This window comes from Carassius carassius, chromosome 33, assembly GCF_963082965.1.
Source record: "Carassius carassius chromosome 33, fCarCar2.1, whole genome shotgun sequence".
NCBI lineage: Eukaryota > Metazoa > Chordata > Actinopteri > Cypriniformes > Cyprinidae > Carassius > Carassius carassius.
In genome coordinates, this window is record NC_081787.1 from 14448330 (window position 1) to 14463391 (window position 15062).

Sequence of the window (15062 nt, forward strand, 5' to 3'; positions counted from 1 at the left end):
TACTAGTAACAATGAAATATGTTAATATAAATACATTCCAAACCACTGATAAAAACATCACAATACTCCACATGATTCCAGTCCATCAATTAATGTCTTGTGAAATGAAAAGCTGTGTGCTTGTAATAATGATAATGATAATGATAATAATAATAATAATAAAAAAAAACATTAATATGTTTTTCAATGCTAAAATATGAGTCCTCTGTAATATTGCTTTCTCCATTGAAAAAGTAACCTCGACTGACTGTCTCTGACTGGAGAGAAATATACACAGATCAAGAAATTTTTACAAGCGAAAACAGCTCAAAACCATTCTAAACAAATATTTTGGTGGATTTTGGTGTGAGAGGACAACAGGGATTGACTTTCATTATGGATTATAACCAGAAGCCATGGTTTAAAGTTAAAACACCTTAATAGATTTTTTTCTTACAAGCATGCATATTTTTGCTTAACTGATGTTAATTGTAGGACTGGAGTCATGTGAACTGCTTATAGATTATTGTGATGTTTTTATCAACTGTTTATCAGCTACAAATTCAAGACCTGTTTTATAAGATCAGCACACTTTACAGTAGTTTTTTCTCTTTGCAAATTCACAAATTCAGCTAGTAGGAGATAAGACAGTAAGATTCACACTGAGGCATCTGGATCGCCTGTAACAAAGCTGGAGATGACATCATCCTCTCTGTTTGTGCAGAACACATATGTATTAATCATGATATGCAGCCCATCTATTCTTACAGTGGAGCTTCTCTTCCCATTTCAGTTCATTATTTATTAAGCTGAACGTTAATAGTTTATAAACTTCAGATGTAATAATAGAATGTGCAGGGTTCAAATAATGGAAGAAATGTCTCAGGGATCTCATATTCTCTTTTATGTGGCCTGAAGCAGAGCTGAGCAGGTGGTAATCACTGACAGCAGCATGGTGAGGCTCAGTAAATATCAAAAGTTCAAATATGGGCAAGCTCAGATCTCAGATAAATCACCAGATAAAGACAATTTAAAAATACTTATTTAATGGATTACAAAAAAGCAGGTAAATTGTATGTGGTCTTTATGATATAGTAAAACACTTTTACGCTTTAAAGTTTTAAACACTTAAAGGTCCAGAGTAGCAAACATGTAAGAAGCTTCTCTCATGACCACATAATAAGGAGATGTCGCTATGAATTTGTATTAAATTTACAGCTCATTGTTAAACAGCTGGCATCCCAAAGATGAGTACAGCAGTTTGGAGGATATGAGCCCATTAATTCATGTCAAAGACTGAAATATACTCATTCCATTAAGTCCAAAGGCAGAGCAGTTGAAGAGCGGTTTTATAAATAAATTAGCCAATAATCTATTATCTGATACCAAATAAAGTTCACAACTGTTGTAAATTGACTTTTTTTTTTTAAACCAGATCCAATCATTTTTTTTTTATTACAAATGATTTAAGATTATTCAATGAGTGAATGAAGATTGAATCTCTTTATTTATTGGTAATATTTCAAAGCATAAAATGGGTACAACTACTTTAATTTCAACACATGCATATTTGTGATCAGAGATCTCACATTGATATTTACAAATAATGACTCTGGAGAGACTGTTAAAAATACTCCAGTTAACGAGGAACGTTAAATCTGAAGTTTTTTTATGACCATAACAAGGTTACTATTAACTGAGCCTTCAAAACATAGTGTAACTGGTGTATGAATTATTCACGTAGAGTATAACAAGTAAATAATTTCACACTACACAGGCTTTGAAACAATGAGCCAGAGATGGCAAGACGCCAAATCTGGAGCATTTATATTCTACATTCAAAACTAAATGAAACATGGCATTAGCATTGATTTAGATCATGTTTCTTTCCTTTATTTTGAAAGGTCTTTTGCTGTGAAAAGGAAGACTCTCACCTTAAATGCATGCCACCCCCATACCCTCGCATCAAAGGAAGAGAAACCAGCTTCTTTGGTTCACTAGTGATGCAAACTGTTGTTTCCAAAGTATTTATGAATAAATTTAGAACTTACTTTTCATATATAACAGTCTTTAGTGTCAGATGCTGAATAGTGATTAACTGTATTAGCACTGGATTCCTAGTGGTCTGATGGAAAGTGGCATACAGGTTTCTTCATGGGTCGTCTAATTTAAGCCAGTCCTGCACGTGTTCTTTCTGCATGCATATGTACAGTATCTCAGCTCTGACTGCTGATCTGGAGTCATTTCATCCAGACCCTTTGATCTCTGCTCTGGCAGATGAATTTATCCAGCTGTCTTGCTGTAGACCATCTCAACTCCTCAAGCAGACTCAAATGACCTCTCTAGATATAGAGATACCTGAAGTACCCTTGGGAGAATTCACTAAGAACTAATTCTGCTCACCGTTTATTTGCAAGTGTTGTCTGCGTTGTGCTGTCTGCAGGGTGCAATTCCCAATTTTTTGATTCTGTTAGGTTGTAAAGGATGCAGACTAGTGTGGGCTAAAAAGAATTACAATGATTTAAAGCACAATTTCAATTTATTATCCAGTTAATATGGTTTGTACCTTCTTGAATTTGCACAGCTTTTACATGTGAAATAAACTATATATTTTTCATAATATAATAATGTATTATTATTATTACTTTCAAATCAAAATACATTATCTTATATGGGTATATGTTTAAGTTATGCATTTTTATCATTGCAAAACCTAAAACCTTCCAAGCAAACTAACTACTAGTGTAGGATTGGAATATCAAACAGATTATTGTCAAATTGGATGTGAGGAAAGCATACAGGGATTTCTTTACATCTCAGTCCTTTAATGACAGATCTAAATGCATAAGCCCGGGATAATATGGATTTTGTCAGACCATTTCAGCTCACTTCCTGAAGCCATCAGAGACATTTTTGTCATAGAGTATGATCTTTTTACATTCAAGCTGGTGTAGTGGTTTAAAATTCACAGTGAGAAAGATCTATGAGTGTGACGAATGCTGCTTCAACTTTGGCGGATGGCTTTCTGTCACCTTTGAACATTTTCTAGCTTTGTGAATACCTGAAAACATACTGTACTGTGTGTAGAACACAAGAATCTGGGTGATACTAGCAGTGCATGGTAATGCAGTATATGGACACATCAACACTGAGTATTTAATTGCATGACAAAAACTAATGGTTATTATTTAATTTAATACAGTGCTTTTACAAACGGTTACCAATATACTTAATATTATTGTGTGTTGTGTTGTTGTCACTGAAATTACATGTTTCCACATACTGTATATTTGGGCAAGTGTCTGTTAGCAACGAAACTTCATTTGGGATATGACATGTGGGAATAAAGGAAGTAGTTAAGCAAGTGTTTGTTGAAGATTACAGCTTTTGGAAGGTCATCGAGGGGAAGATAATAGCAGTCACACATCTCAGAGACAAAACCGGATGAAGCTGGTGGTCAACCGTCAGCAATTGTGGTCAGTGCTACTCTGCAGGTGACAAAGACAGAAAGGTGTCTCTTTGAGGGGCGATAACGATCTTGGTCTCTCGTCTCTCCTCCTCAAGTTTTAAAGGTCAGACATTATCCCATGGTTGTGTTCTGGATCTCACATGTATGGACATCTTCAGATAAAATAAAGTGGTGCATGGGGATGTTTGGTTGTAAATCAGTTTAGTTTTTTTTTTTTTCATCACTCAGTTTTAGGCACTTGACATCTTATAAACACATGGGAAATCATTCGGAGAGTGCTTAATGGAATACAAGAGCAGAAATAAATTAGTATTCAAAGTAATTTGTACCTTTAATTGAATATCAATGTCCATTTGGTCCTCAAAGATATTTTGGCTATGTGGTATGCTGAACGTCTGAGATAATGTGAGGCATTCAAGCATAATCATGTTGATCTATTCAAGATGGGAGAGACAGCTTGTAGCTGCCAAGTCTGGGGGATAGAAACTTCCAAAAGTATTTAAAGAGGTCAGATAAGCAATTGCTCTGAATGACTAAAAATCATGTCACTGCTGTGCTCTTGATGTTTGCATCAGTCAGCATTGTTGTTGCATGTCAGCTTTAGTTCATACTTGTTTTTTGTTATATTTAGGTAAATGTAAAACAAAGTGGATTACAAACCAGATTATCTTAGGATATATTATTGTAAAATATGCAGCATTGCTGTGGATCTTGGCACAGCAATGTGTTTTCCCATATTGCCCTCCTTATTAGAATTGTTTGCATCAACCTCATATCCGTTCCATTTAGTTTACATGTCATCACTCCATCATTTAACTGTGCTTTATAAAGAATTAAGCCTATTCTAGGTTGTTATACAGCATGAACTCTCCACAAAAGTTTCTAGTTAGAGTTCTTTACCTGTTACAGCATCACAATTTAGTTTTGTTGTTGTTAAGAAATGAATTGTCATCTGAACTGAAATGTTGTCTTTTTTTATGAATGCAAAACAAGTTTTAGTCAAGTGCACAGTTAAACTACAGTATGTTGTGGTGACAGGATGTAGGTGTGTCCAGCAACACAACAAGGTTGATATATATCTAACTTTATGCAAATAAAGAGCGACTTATTGGATGGACAACTATTAGGACTGAAGTCAGTTCAGCGCACATGGTCCTTCACTTTATTCTGTAGTGGAGTGTCGGGGCAAGATGGACGAGAAGTAAAATATGGCTGTCAGCTACTTTCCTATAATTTATGTTATGTCTCTGTGTACATACTGTGGTACTTACCATGCTGACTCCGAGTCTGAATGGTTTCGTCAGCGCAGATGGACCGGCGCTTTATGCTTTTGCTATAGATAATTAACTGCGATGGCAAAGAGCACTCACTGCTCATTCATCTTTAATATTAAGCATTTTATGTATCGATTCCACTTATATTTAGTCGTTTCCTTCTAAAATGTGTGTTTGTAGCGGCAATTCTTGTCTTGTATTCTTGTCTACAACATGGAGTACATCCGTGAATGCCATTCATAAACATTATTAGGTTACCAGTAGTGTGAAAACCCAGTAGCAACCAGACTGCCAGCCACTGGTGACATGCAGTGACTAAGTCACTGGTAGTGTGAGCAGAGTTTTAGTCATCTATTTTTTATATTTTATTATTATTTATTTTGCACCAAATCATTTTACTGGTCTAAGATAGTCTTTTCAACAGAAAATTCACTCTCATTATTCTTATAGTTAACATATAAGGCTACATGTCAATCAAAATGTTGTCTTAGTCGTGCAGTACTTGAAACTGTAAAAACACAGTTTTGTAGCCAATTCAGACTGAGTGGGTGGGAAGAAAGGTAGCATAAATGAATTTTAGACCGTCCTAATCCATAGTTCAACTGGCAATCACTGAAAATAGCTGAGAAGCATTGCTGTCTCTTCTGTTTATGCAGCTTTTTATGGGTTACGTTATATGGTAAGCCCCAAAAAATGCAATTTATCCTTAATCACACTGTATCTGACAGAAAGCTCTTTGGAAGCAAGTCCTCCAGCGGGATTCCAGCTCTTTGCGGGATATTGCAGCTCTGAGGAAGCAATTACTGGCACTTTTAAAAAGCTCAAGGATTTTCCAATCTAAGCCTAAAGTCAGCTTGGTTTTCAGAAAAGTTTTCCAACTTTCAGCCTACAATAGGAATGGACATCTTCTGAAGTAGCCTATTTTGGAAACCGTCACTTTCTGAAGTGTTGTTCCATGGCCGAGGGTATTAAGCTAGTATCCAATACATTTTAAGTCTGGTTTAATCATAATAATAATAATAATAATAAATAAATAAATAAATAAATAAATAAATAAAAACACTTTGAAACAGATAATGCTGTTATTTATAATTATTTTACAAATCTGTTAATGAAGGAACAACCATAACATATGTACATATGTTTCCTCTATTGCTTTCTAGCAGTTATTAGTTGTAAATATGAATTAGCAGTCTATGTTTGATATAATGATGAAAATAAAAAAGTGTACTGCCAGACATTGACAAGAAACATGGTGCATGCAAAAAGTTGTATAGTCCAATTCTTAAACAAATGATGCTTGTGATGAGTGGTTATAATGGTTCTTTTTTGTGAAGCAAAATCATATACTATGATTATGAGCTACCGATTACAGGTTTGAATAATTTTGACGAATCCTTCACTGAATTAGTCAATCAATTATATTTATATAATATTTACATTTACATTATATAATTAATACGTAAATAATCCTTTGCTCTACATGACTTCCCCTTACCCTGTATAAAATGGGTCATATTCTCACATGGGATGGCTGGCACGAATAATTATAGTGGTCTTAATTAAATCATATCTACTCTCTTAATTATACAGTTCCTCTGGGAAAATCTCCATAACGCACATTGAGGTGATTTTGGTAGTATAACGTGCTCCTCCAGTGAACAGTTTAATGGTTTAAAAATGCTTTGATAGACATGCAATGCCTCATATCAGCTGCAGTTGTTCTGACCCTCTGAGGCCCCTCGGTGCAACCAATCTTTTGCTTTAACAAAGATAACATGACCTAGTGCTGATAAAACAGGAGCGCTAATATCTTTTGCTCTACATTAGCACTAGCTAAACAGAGGTCAGTCTGACCTACTGAGCAACTATGAGCCATTCCGACACACAAAGGAGCTGTCTGCTGTCCACCCCTGTTATCTCTGCACTGACCTGCCCTCGGGTTCTTCTGCCAGGACGGCTCCCCTGCTGGGGTGATGAAAGTTAATATTCATCCTCCTCTTCATCTTCTGTTTGCTAGGATTCGTGAAATAACCTTCAGAGAGCCAACTCCACACAAGACTTCATTGCTAACCAAATACAAACCACTGCATGGTATTTGAATGACATTCCTATTTTTCATCAAGTGAACTGTATGTTGGTTAAGCTTAAAACACTTTCAATGACATCCTCATACAACTGTAAGTAAGGTTCAGTGATTAGAAAAGAAGGATAGAATCAGTCATATGAACCTGATACTACACACTGTCAGTAATGGTCTTCAGTCTTACGTCCTGAGGCTGATGAATGTTTATGTTAAAGGTAAAAGGGCATTGCTTGGGCACTTGTAAGCACTAATTTCTCTAGTAAAAGGCCTATACACAGAGTTTCACACAGAGTTATTGTAGCTCTCAGAGACAGAGATGTGAGTTGCATCATCTGAAGGTTTTAGGTCCAGTCTGTCATCTGGTCTCTATGTGCTTTGCATAATAATTCAGTTTAGCAGAAATTGTTTAACAAATAGAATTTTGCAAAAGAAATAAGCCTTTTTTTTTTCTTTTTTTTTTTTACATAAAACAATTTTAGTAAGGCCTGGTCCCACCGGCACAAATGTAATGATGGCACTAGTCTCTGTCTCTTATATCTTCTCTTCCATTGTTCATGTTCTTATAAAAGATTTCAATTTTTCTTCAGTGCAAAAAAGAATACATATGCAGGACGTGAAGAAGCACTTTTGAAAGATTAAATTCTAACTCACACTTTTTTTTTACTGTTATTTATTGTTCCGTCTTTAGCGGTATTGAAAGTGAATGTGCAACGGATAGAGACAGAGAGAGAAAAAGAGAATAGGAAGTTGAATGTGTGAGATTAGAATCGCAGGTGAATTGTGGGAGATTGCTTTGCAGACTGCTGTGAGATAGGGACACGGACGGAATTAGAAAGAATCAGATAAGTACAGAACACTTAGAGGTCATATCTTCGCAATAAAATCCAATTCTGAACAATCTAGAAATGATGAAAACTGAGAATTTGGCTGTTATTGCTGTTAATCTAAAAGGCAGTTATTGCTAATGAGACTCATTCATCAATTTACCCTTTATTGCATGCATTATGAAAACAATGTTCATTTTATCTTGACGTTTATGGTATAAAATTAAAATCATTAGTTCATCATTAGATCAGAAACTTCGATCAAAAAATAATTTAGAAAAATAATATTTGATCTGATTTGTTGCCTGAAGGCAACACTGTTTGACGATGGAGGGGAAATTAATCAAATGATGGCTTTTATTTATTTAAATAATAGTAGTTTTCTTTAATGATGCCATAATACAAAAATTACTAGATGCGTAGATGGTAAAAAACAAACAAAAAAACGTACTCTAGAAAGTTGCATTTGTTACTTTCATATCCATTGTCACAGAATGTTTTCGGCAACAAACACATTTAGCCAAATCCCCCAAACATACAAATAATGTATAAAACGATAAATGTTTTAGATAGTTTAGATATGTTTATCATAGTTTGATGGGTCAAAAAAATAAATAAAAATTAATAAAAATTATCCAAGGAAAAATATGTGTGTTCCCCATGGTGCACCTTGCCAGAAAAGAAAAAAAGAGAAAACAAATCTAAATAAGCACCTGGACATATTTGACCAAAGGTAAACGAAAGGGTTAAACTCTGTGGTGCAATATCCACCAATAGGTTGAAGGTTCCTCAGGTTGCAAAGCATAATTACTTTGAAACACAACTTTTCATGACAAACCACAAAAAAATAACAACCTGGAACTGGAAACACACTGCAAGTAATCTGTGAGAGATCAGTGTCAGAAGTGTGCATCGACATACAAATGTAAGTGTGTAAGTCTGTAATATGTTCAGATGATATGGGATGGATTTTTATGCATCTCTTTATAATAAGCAAGGCAGTATATTCTTATTTTAATATGCAATTCTACCCTTTAAGCATCTACAATTTATGTAAATGATCACAGGTTGAGATTACTTTATGCAACAGGCTAATTATAACTCAATAACATTGTATATCCTTATGTCACCTTTTGTCCCTAGCTTTCCAGTCTCATTTAATCGTTCGTCCACTATACTGCATCCAGTCTGGGGACTGGACATATATTTTACAGGCTTGTATAAGAACACCACCAATGTCATCCAGTTAGTAACCTGAACCATCCATACACACATCCAATTCAACTGGAGGTCGCTCCGCTCGCATGGGAGCTGTCTCGTAAAAGAAAGAGAGTTATTCAATTTTCAGTCTATAAAATAACAGGTTTCCTCCTCGATTGACCTTACCTCATAACAAATTACTAAATTTCATAGGATCTGTTCATTTTACGGTGTTTCGTTTTGTTGACTGAGCTCTGTCAGGTGATCTGGGAAAATATGATGACTTTTTGATTTGTGGAGTTTTATCACATATGCATACAAGGGGCATATAAATGTGTGTGTGTGTGTGTGTGTGTGTTGGGGGCATTTGTTGATGTGTAGATTTTTCTATTTTTTTTTATTTATCTTTTTTTTTATTCAGTACTGCCCTTCAGAAGCTATACAGAAGATACTTACAAAATGATTTCCAGCAGACAAATTACAATTACCCTGACCTTCAATTTCAAGCTCTTTAATGCATTGTGTTTTCTTTTGGAGCATCAGTGAATGTTTGAACCTTTAGTGATATTTGTGTATGAGTCGCTCGGTTGTCATCAGTGTGAAAAGATGGATCTCAAAATCATACTGTCATGCTGTTTTTCTAAAGAACAATAGACATTTTAATTGTTCCCTGTTCAAAACTCATGAATTATCATCAAAAAAAAAAAAAAAAAAAAAAAGATGACGGTTGTCATCTAGGTAAAGACACACAGAATGTAAACTTTTGAACAGGGACATTTTTATAGATTCAGCAATTGTTTTGTCTTGTGGACTATATAAAAACATATGTTACTGTTTGTAAAATATCTTTTCAATATGTCTATTACATGTGCATATCAGGGACAGGACAGTACTAAAAAAATTAATAAAATAAAACATGCATTTTGTATAATCCCTCTAATTTTGGTAAAATAAGTTTTGTTGTTAATGATTTAATTTATTATAAAATTAAAATGGTTTCAAGAAGCGCCAGTTCTCATTGAAAATGAATGGCTTCAGGATGCTTTTTTTTTGCAGCAAGTCTATGTGAATACCCTTAAAATATATAATTTATACAGGGCTATCTCTCACTCCACAGCTACCGCTGCAAGTTTACATACACATAAACATCTCTTCCCATGATATGACCAATATTTCAACTCCATTTAATTAGTGTTGATACGGCTGTTTACAGTGATCACAGTGAGTCCCACGCGGCTGCAGTCTGGGGTTTGATCTTCAGCACTTGTCATTGCTTGGACTCTTTCTCCTGACATCTTTTGACATCACTTTCATCCCTCCTTAAAGCAACACATCATTTGTGAGATCTTGGGAAGTCGTGGCCTGGTGGTTAGAGAGTCGGACTCTCAATCGAAGGGTTGTGGGTTTGAGTCCCGGGCCGGCAGGAATTGTAGGTGGGGGGAGTGCATGTACAGTGCTCTCTCCACCTTCAATACCATGACTTAGGTGCCCTTGAGCAAGGCATCGAACCCCCAACTGCTCCCCGGGCGCCGCAGCATAAATGGCTGCCCACTGCTCCGGGTGTGTGTTCACAGTGTGTGTGTGTGTTCACTGCTCTGTGTGTGTGCACTTTGGATGGGTTAAATGCAGAGCACAAATTCTGAGTATGGGTCACCATACTTGGCTGAATGTCACTTCACTTTTCACTTTTTTTTTTTTTTTTTGCTGATAAACTGATGTTAGATTTACACATGTATTTTAATGGGCACTTCCATCTTTCCCCTTGTTTCATCAGAGCCGTGTGCATTGATGAGAAGGCAGTGTTTGTGCAGATCTCTGGTGCTGTGAATGCAGAGTGAACTCTCGGCCTACAGAGAGGCAGCAGGCCTCTGTTAGGACATCAATCAAATGCCAGACCGTAACAGTAAGCAGCGGGCCAAATAGAGTCTTGGGCAGAACATAGAAAAAACACTGCTGCAAGGTTTTTTTTCTTCTTCTTCAGTGTTCTGCTCATGGGATATGACTTTCACATTTGCCTCTGTCTAATTGAGCAGCATGATCTCACAATCAAAACGTACATATTTAGACGTAAGTTAAAACTGTCCAATACGTATGTGCCTTTACGTATTTACAGTGTCATTTACGTATTATCTGGACGTAATTACAGGTTCGATACGTATCGAAATTTACGTAAAAACAACCTCAAATACGTACAGATAGAACGTGTTTTCTGACCAGTCAGTTATCCCAGCCTGATCTCACAATTGAGATGGCTATGGATTGATAGATTATTGGATTGATGAAACAGTTCATTATGGTTATGAAATAATGGAATGAAGAGTCAGTGGGCTGGAATCTACCCAGTAATGACCAGTCAGAGCATTCTCAGTTTACATAATTGTATTTAACTGCCCAATACAAAATGTCTTAGACTAACCTAAAATAATTTACACCCTTTCATGGTTATCTTGGGATCAGGTTTACATTTGGTTGGCATTTTGTCACTCACACTTGACTGCTGTTACTAAGAATGTTTGCCAGTATTGCATGAAAAAGTTATTTTTGCACTTTGAGTAAAATATCACTCTGTTTGAGCATCTATAGGTCTAGCTTCTTAAATATGCCTGCCATTTTCTCTCAGCTTATCCATAATTTTAGTAATGTGGGGAAGCGAGTAATGGGGATATTTTTTAAGGTTTCAGAAAGAGCCCCTCCAGCTGCCCCACGGCTCAAGAAAATACCTGCAACTGTTCATCGGCTTGTAAGAATATGAGCCGAAAATTAATCTGAGGTAAAGGATTGCCCCTCTTTTATCTTTTGACCTCTTTTATAATTTTTTGGACCAATTATTGATTATGGGATGTGATTTTTGATACTAATAAATTCACATCTATCTGTTTGTCTGTCTGTCTTGAACTGTGAACTGTGATCATAGCTATTAATCTTTAAAATGCTAAAATCACCTGGAATCATAATAATTCTATAATAATAATTCATTATAATTCTGAAGTCATAAGCTAGCTTTGTATGCAAGGAACAGGGAGAATTTTAAGTTAATCTTTTCTTCCATTGAGATGTTGACTAGACAACGGCTGTGACTGGATTGTTGAACTCATTGAACAAATCCATTTGATTTATGATGGAATTGGTCGAATTTGTGAACCAAATCAGTTTGTTGAAAAGAACTGACTCAAAAGAAGCATTCGTTTACTGATTCAGTTTTCAAATTCATCCCACTTACTCTCAGCAGTTCTTGAATTGTGAAATATTCTTACATTTCTCAATATTCTGACTACAGCTAGAATACAGAACACTAATGGTTAAAAGCCTGGAATAATTAAGATTTTATGTTTTGAAAGAAGTTTCTTAGACAAACCAATGCTGTGTTTATGTGATCAAAAATACAGTTCAAAACAAACAAACAAAAACATTTAGTGTACATTCTGAGAAAACAAAAATCGTATTTTCAATGTTGGGGAAAGTAACTTTTAAAAGTAATGCATTACAATATTGCATTACTCCCTGAAAAAGTAATTCATTACGTTACTTAGTTACTTTTTATGGAAAGTAATGTGTTACGCTACTTTTGCGTTACTTTCGCATTGTTTATTAAATATGAGCAGGGCTTGATATAAGAAGTATTATTATAAGAAGTTATATTTATAGCAAATATAAAAGCCCTTTCACACCAAAAAGTGTAATGAATAAATGAACACAATTGTTTATCTAAAGTCATTTTTGCTTATTAGTATGGATGAACTGGATCATCAAAGGTCAGCAATGGTTAACAAAGGTCACAATGGTTAATAAAATGGTATTAGATACATTTGTGTTATTTAACATTTAAATATTGCAGGTTTGCATCATATTCTGAGCTTGCATTTCACTGTTTTAATTCATTTTGACGTATAATAAATCAGTTTTTTGTGAGCGGGATGAATTAATGCACATTTAGTCTAGAATTACATCATGTTCACACAGCACACGCAATGCCTCTGTACTTATGATTTCTCTCAATATGGGGACAGGAGACTTGTCAGTCAATAAATGGGAAAACAAAGTAACTGGCATTACTTTTTGAAAGAAATAACTCAGATATTTTCTTGTAAATTAAAAAGTAATGCGTTACTTTACTAGTTACTTGCAAAAAGTAATCTGATTACATAACTTATGTAATGCATTACACCCAACACTGCTTATTTTTCCAAAAAAGAAGTGAACCAATTTATCTATGCTACTCTGTCATCACTGAACAAGGATGGTATCTGCAGACATCTGATCCCAGATGGTAATTCAGGTTAGCCAATAAACCGTAATGACTCAAAACCATTCTGGAATTAAGGGTACTGGAATTGTTTTACATTAGCTGAAGTGGTAAAATGTGATTCATAGACATCAGAAACACATTCTCCATGGATAATTAATCAAACCACATTATGTTAGAGAACTGTGTACACAAGTTGCTACACATTAATTTGAATGACTCAAATATTATGACATCCTAATGAGCATGATTCAACTGTGACTCTCTTCCTTACATCAAAAGGACTGAATTCCTCTGCAGTCATGCTTTTCTGTGTTCACAATTGCTTTGCTCTGTCATGGCCTGAATGTGTGTGTTCCAAGTTCAAGAGCACTGAATGGCCTGACTGATGTGCTCGGTTGAGATTTTCATTTGTCTCCCACGGCGAACACTCATTTGAGTGCCAGCTGGTGCCACTCTTGCTGCAAGTCTTCACCTGGGCATCCTGAGATGCCTAATGCTGCTCTGGCTTGTATCGCACATTGGTTATTTGATCAGCTTGAGGTTTGGTTTCATTACCTCAAATTAGCAAGTGCTAATTAGCCACCTGATCCAGCTGTGGCAAACAGATACCAGTTTATTTTAGAACTTTCATCTCAGAAATTTTATTTCACCATGGAGACAAATATCGTCTCTCAGGAACCATTATGGTCCCAATCAAATACACTCCTAAAAAGGTTCTATACTGGCATTGATGGTTCCATGAAAAACCTTTAAAAACCATAAAACCTTTCCGTTGCACAAACAGTTCTTATACCGGAAGGGATGAAATTGCCATGCAGACATAATCTTAAAACAATGACCTAGTCTTCTTTTTTTTTCTTCAAAATAAAGAAAATTATCTTGAGGAACTTGTTCATTTCAAGTGTCTGCTTTGCTGGTTTTTGCTGGTTTTTAAGCAGTACTTGGCTGCTCTGGCTCAGTTTGCAAAATTCAGCACAATGAAATTAGGCAAAATAAAGCTTTTGTTTATTTTGTGTACTTGCTCATTTCATACAAAATGGTAATTCAGGTACACAATATAAAAATCCAATGAATAAAATGAATAGATTTTTTTATTTTTATTTTCTTTAATCCTAGCATTTCCAGCTTTAAATTCGAAATTTGAATCCCTTGATTTTCAATGTGCTCTCTGATGTTTGGACCCCGCTGTATAAGTGAACTAAAAAACTTGCTGAAGCATAAATTCTGGTCCACCTTGAATATGTATTTATAAAGAAGGGCCTCCACAAGTCACTCATCTTAATCCTCTGAAGGAGGGGAGGCAGGTAGTCGGATAGAACGTCAGTATGCACATCTGTTCCCCCAGATTACTTCATGTATGGAGATTTGAGCCAGTGCCAAAAAAAACCTCCTCATTTGACAGAAAACATGAACAGGAGAATTTGTTATTCTTATCCCTTAATGCATCTTCTTTTATATCTAAGATGCACAAGTGCTTAGTTAAATTCTCAAATTCCTTAAGATGTTCTTAGAGAAGATGAAGAAGAGAAGAGCATTTGTGGAAGGCTACAGACAGTGAGAATGAGCAGAGATTATTATTATTATTTTGTTAATGTTCTATGCAATAGTATATAGTGTTGTTTATTTCTGTGTGCATTTTTTGAATACAATCAGTGGTCCTTTAATAATTCAGACCCTTAACTGAGCACAGAAAGACATTCAATGCTTCTTAACTGAAACAAAGTGCTATTTTATTGCAGTGTTTTTTTTTTTTTTTTTATCAGAATGTCAAATAAATTTGATCATTTTTTACATTTTAAGCTGTTACTTTATATTAATATTTTAACTACATTATCTAATATATAAAATATACTCTTTTTAAAGCTATTTTAAGCATTTTAATGCAGATGATACACATGGCAACTTTTTGAGTAATGTTGCCACCAACACAGGGCCCATGACCGATCTAAAGTATCCAGATAGGCATTTCTTATCCATTCTCAAT